Raw genomic sequence first — 6,243 nt, forward strand, 5'->3', positions numbered from 1 at the left:
TGGTAAAGAGCTGAGTAAAGGGTCTGAATCAGAGGCTGAGATTGTTCTGCGACCGTGTGGGCTGCAGATTCCTCGACTTGAGTCATAGGGTGGTGGGGTTTCGGGTTCCGCTGGATAGGTCAGGAGTCAACTACACGCAACAAGCGGCTACACGGGTAGCAGGGGTTGTGTGGCGTGGGCTGGGCGGTTTTTTAGGTTAGATGGCATTGGGCAAGTACAAAAAGGGCGGCAGCCTCAACGAGTTCGGGGCAAAGCAGGACATGAGGGGACCAAGCAGCAATCGGTATTGTAATGGTAAACTGTCGAAGCTGCGTTGGTAAAGTACCGGAACTTCAAGCGCTGATAGAAAGTACCGAAGCTGAAATCGTTATAGGTACAGAAAGCTGGCTGAAACCAGAGAGAAATTCTGCCGAAATTTTTACAAAGGTACAGACAGGTAGAAAGGATAGATTGCATGCAACCGGTGGTGGAGAGTTAGTCGCTGTTAGTAGAAGTTTATCCTGTAGTGAATTAGAAGTGGATAGTTCCTGTGAATTATTATGGGTAGAGGTTACACGCAACAGCCGAGCTAGGTTAATAATTGGCTCCTTTTACCGACCTCCCGATCCAGCAGCATTAGTGGCAGAACAACTGAGAGAAAATTTGGAATACATTTCACATCAATTTTCTCAGCAAGTTATAGTCTTAGGTAGAGATTTCAATTTACCAGATATAGACTGGGACACTCAGATGTTTAGGATGGGTCGTAGGGACAGAGCATCGAGTGACATTATACTGAGTGCGCTATCCGAAAATTACCTCGAGCAATTAAACAGAGAACCGACTCGTGGAGATAACATCTTGGACCTACTGATAACAAACAGACCCGAACTTTTCGACTCTGTATGTGCAGAACAGGGAATCAGTGATCATAAGGCTGTTGCAACATCCCTGAATATGGAAGTTAATAGGAATATAAAAAGAGGGAGGAAGGTTTACGTGTTTAGCAAGAGTAATAGAAGGCAGATTTCAGTCTACCTAACAGATCAAAACGAAAATTTCTGTTCTGACACTGACAATGTTGCGTATTTATGGAAAAAGTTCAAGGCAATCGTAAAATGCGTTTTAGACAGGTACGTGTAGAGTAAAACTGTGAGGGACGGGATAAACCCACCGTGGTTCAACAACAAAGTTAGGAAACTACTGCGAAAGCAAAGACAGCTTCACTCCAAGTATAAACGCAGCCAAAACCTCTCAGACAAACAGAAGCTAAACGATGTCAAAGTTAGCGTAAGGAGGGCTATGCGTGAAGCGTTCAGTGAATTCGAAAGTAAAATTCTATGTACCGACTTGACAGAATATCCTAGAAAGTTCTGGTCTCACGTTAAATCAGTAAGTGGTTGGAAACAGCATGTCCAGACACTCCGGGGTGATGATGGCATTGAAACAGAGGATGACAGGCGTAAAGCTGAAATACTAAACACCTTTTTCCAAAGATGTTTCATAGAGGAAGACCGCACTGCAGTTCCTTCTCTAAATCCTAGCACAAACGAGAAAATGGCTGACATCGAAATAAGTGTCCAAGGAGTAGAAAAGCAACTGGAATCACTCAACAGAGGAAAGTCCACTGGACCTGACGGGGTACCAATTCGATTCTACACAGTACGAGAAAGAACTTGCGCTCCCTTCTAACAGCCGTGTACCGCCAGTCTCTAGGGGAACGGAAGGCTCCAAATGATTGGAAAAGAGCACAGGTAGTCCGAGTCTTCAAGAAGGGTCGTAGAGCAGATGCGCAAAACTATAGACCTATATCTCTGACGTCGATCTGTTGTAGAATTTTAGAACATGTTTTTTGCTCGAGTATCATGTAGTTTTTGGAAACCCAGAATCTACACTGTAGGAATCAACACGGATTCCGGAAACATCCATCGTGTGAGACCCAACTCACTTTATTTGTTCATGAGACCCAGAAAATATTAGATACAGGCTCCCAGGTAGATGCTATTTTTCTCGACTTCCGGAAGGCGTTAGATTCAGTTCCGCACTGTCGCCTGATAAGTAAAGTAAGAGCCCACGGAATATCAGACAAGCTCTGTGGCTGGATTGAAGAGTTTTAACAAACAGAACACAGCATGTTGTTATCACTGGAGAGACGTCTACAGACGTTAAAATAATCTCTGGCGTGCCACAGGGGAGTGTTATGGGACCATTACTTTTCACAATATATATAAATGAGGTAGTAGATAGTGTCGGAAGTTCCATGCGGTTTTTCGCGGATGATTCTGTAGCATACACAGAAGTTGCAGCATTAGAAAATTGTAGCGAAATGCCGGAAGATCTGCAGCGGATAGGCCCTTGGTGCAGGGAGTGGCAACTGACCCTTAACATATACAAATGTAATGTATTGCGAATACATAGAAAGAAGGATCCTTTATTGTATGATTATATGATAGCGGATCAAACACTGGTCTCAGTTACTTTTGTAAAATATCTCGGAGTATGCGTGCGGAACTTTTTGAAGTGGAATGATCATATAAAATTAACTGTTGGTAAGGCGCGTACCAGGTTGAGATCCATTGCGAGAGTCCTTAGAAACTGTAGTTCATCAACAAAGGAGGTGGCTTACAAAACACTCGTTCGACCTATACTTGAGTATTGCTCATCGGTGTGGGATCCGTACCAGATCGGGTTTGCGGAGGAGATAGAGAAGATTCAAAGAAGAGCGGCGCGTTTCGTCACAGGGTTATTTGGTAACCGTGATAGCGTTACGGAGATGTTTGACAAACTCAAGTGCCAGACTCTGCAAGAGAGCCGCTCTTCATCGCGGTGTAGCTTGCTCGCCAGATTTCGAGAGGGTGCGTTTCTGGATGAGGTATCGAATATATTGCTTCCCCCTACTTATACCTCCCGAGGAGATTACGAATGTAAAATTAGAGAGATTAGAGAGAGCACAGGGGCTTTCAGACAGTCTTTCCTCCCGCGAACCATACGCGACTGGAACAGGAAAGGGAGGTAATGACAGTGGCACGTAAAGTGCCCTCCGCCACACACCGTTGGGTGGCTTGCGGAGTATAAATGTAGATGTAGATGAGTGTGGTGCGTGATGCGGCGCTCCCCATCCCCATATACCGATCAAATCAGTCACGACTTGAACCGAGCGTGCCCGAACATTGTCCTACAAAATGATGTCCGCCTCCTGCAGAAACCGACGCCGCTTCTTTCTCTCAGTTGCTTTTCTGCTTTGTAACACAGTCTGTTTCGTTTTCGAGTCCAAACCGCTTAACAGATATTGTTCAAATTTGGCATGGAGACAGTTTGAACTCTGAGAAAGAACATAGCCCACTTTAAAAAGCAAGAAATTTTTTTTTGCATCAGTGAACGTAAACTACATTAAAAGTTACTTATTTTGGTTGTATAACTTAAGAATTCTATAATGTATAAGTACTTCAGTAGTCGCCGTGCGGGATAGTCTCTCAAACGAAATTGCTCCCACGTCCGAGGCCTTTCAATATCACGTCTTCCATTCCGTTTGTAGTTCAGAATATTTTGGGGAAGTCTGGGACGTAGCATTCTCACCAGTCTTCACGATATTTTTGAATTTTTTAGTTTCTGTTGAAAATACTTAATTTTTCTCTAGTATCTTCATTCCTAATCATTTCTTGTTGTGCAGCTCTTCGAATTTCTTAGGAACCTCATCTCTGCCGTGTGATTTTTTTTTGCTTTTTTTTAAACCATGTTTTCGCTTTCATAGCATAATACAGGAACCGGGACCACGTTATAGAATTTCGGAACAATCTTTTTGTACTTTATTGCCCAATATTCAGATAACAGTGTCACAGACAGCTTAGAATTTGTGTAATTTATTTTAAGTATCAGAGTAAAAATCAGATCTTACAGCGTAGCCTAAGTGAAAGATTAAGAGACCAGTTCTAAAGCAGGATTATCCAAAACTAGTTTTAAAATGACTATTTTCCTCGGAGTGCATTTATTTTCGTTTTATTACTAGAAATTTTGAAGTTGTATTCATTGCATATTTCGTTCAGGTGGTATATAGATCTTTGGAGGTCATTTCGTGAACGTGAATCATGTCATCTACAAACAGAAGCACAATCAGGTATTTCTCATTCGTTATCCCAATTCTTTTGTCTTGTCGTAGTTCCTGCTTTCATTTATGAAGAACGAAGTCAATGTAAATACTAAAAATGCTGACTTAATCTGCTCATTTAAATGTATACCGAACGAGCTGCCGCAGTGGTTAGTACATGGTATGATGATGATGATGATGATGATGTTTGGTTTTTGGGGCGCTTAACTGCACGGTTATCAGCGCCTGTACAAAGCCCCAACCTTTACACAGTCCAGTTTCGCCACCTTCACGAATGATGATGAAATGATGGCATCACAGACACCTACTTCCCGGGCGGAGAACGCAACCCAGCCGTGAATCGAACCCGGAATCCCATCACCAGCAACGCTAGCTTCTACACGACGAGCTGTCAACTAGTACACTAGACTCGCATTCGGGAGGATGACGTTTAAATCCGCATCCGGCCATCCTGATACGTTTTCCGTAACTTTCCTGAATCGCTCCAAGCAAATGCTGGGATGATTCCTTTGAAAGGGAACGGCGGACTTCTTTTACCCTTCCCTGACGCATTGCCAACTCCTGCTCCGTCTCTAATGACCTCGACATCGATAGCACATTAAACGCAATCCTCCTTCCGTCCTTCATTTAAAGGCATAGGTTTACGCAATAAGTCGGGCGTTAAAAGTTACAAACTGCGTACTCGTCTAAGGCAGCATAATTTCATGGAGCGCAAATTATCGAGACTACATTCACCGAGCATTTGTGAAAGGCAGCACGTGGCGACTTCCAACAAACTTCACACATAATTTCGAAACTTGGCGAAACTTTTTTTCCCCTCTGACATCCCTGACAGAATGATGAAAGGAAAAAGACTTTTATCACTTCTACATTTTCGCTGTTCGTGCAGTAAAGTGTCAGCATCAGGCTTGATGTTTCACTTCATTACTTCTTTACTACTCACTTTATTCGCAACACATTTGTCAGACAGTATCCACATACGTCGCCAAATGTACCTGAAAATTATAGAATTGTACAACACCTAGTTCAGTACATAAATATTGAGTCGTTTTCGAAAAACTAGCTTCTCTTACAACAGAGCGTCGTCAACTGCAAAGGGTTATGTTTCTTCAGGTCAAGTTTTTAACACATTAACTGATACGGAAAGTGAACGAACTTCTGAAGGTGGTTTACATATGGGACTTACCGTTTTGAGACAGCAATTTGGAGAGGAGAAGGGGCGGTGGTTACGCGGTCTATTTGGATCTTCAGTGTTTCCGCAAATGATGCTGTTGCCTGTAATAAAGTTCTGTTTGAAAGAAGCCACGCCTTCATAAGATTTCAGTGTAGTGCAAAGCATGACAACTTAGTTGAAATGTTCCCGAAATGTAAAATTGTTCGGTTCACAAAACGATATAACCTTATCCTACGAGTATAGTGCAGCGAGTCAAATTCGCAATCGCTCAACCCACATGAATACCTGGGTGTAAAAATTTCTAGAGATTTGAAATGGAACCGTCACATAGTCGCAGTCTTAGGGAAATACGGTGGCTGGCTGCAATTCGTTGGTAGAATTCTAGGAAAATACAATCGGTGTACAAAAGAAATTGCTTACAAATCACGCTTGCGACCCATCCCCCAATATTGCTCGAGATTCTTGGATCCTAATCAGATACAACTGCCCGGCGATACTGAATGTATACAGAGAAGGGCGGCACGAATGGTCACACGTTTTTTGACCCGTTGGAGAATGTCACACAGTTTCTGATCAAATTGAACAGGCAGGCGCTTGGAAACAAACGTAAAATATCCAGAGAAAGTCTACTTGGAATATTTCCGGAGGAATCCTTAACTGTTGAATATAGGCGAATGGTGGTCAATGGAGGGAATGACTGCGAATGCTCGTTCGATTTGCGTTCTCTTCCGTAGGCTGCGATGCAAACTAATCCTGGTAATATTCCCGGTGTGAGATGTAGTTGGCAGCTCTGTAAATGCTGACCGGTGAGTCGCTTAAAGCCCAGGTGAAATTAATCTCGGAGGGACACATCACGCTCCCAACCGACTAAGCATATCCCCTAAGGATCGCCTAGAGCCTGTGACTAGTGCATTGAATGTAAATACGGAAAACTGCAAAAACTCACTTTTTGAACTATTTGTAATTCCATTAACTAGTTTTGTAA

The sequence above is a fragment of the Schistocerca gregaria genome, unplaced genomic scaffold (genome assembly GCF_023897955.1).
Source record: "Schistocerca gregaria isolate iqSchGreg1 unplaced genomic scaffold, iqSchGreg1.2 ptg000043l, whole genome shotgun sequence".
Classification (NCBI taxonomy): domain Eukaryota; kingdom Metazoa; phylum Arthropoda; class Insecta; order Orthoptera; family Acrididae; genus Schistocerca; species Schistocerca gregaria.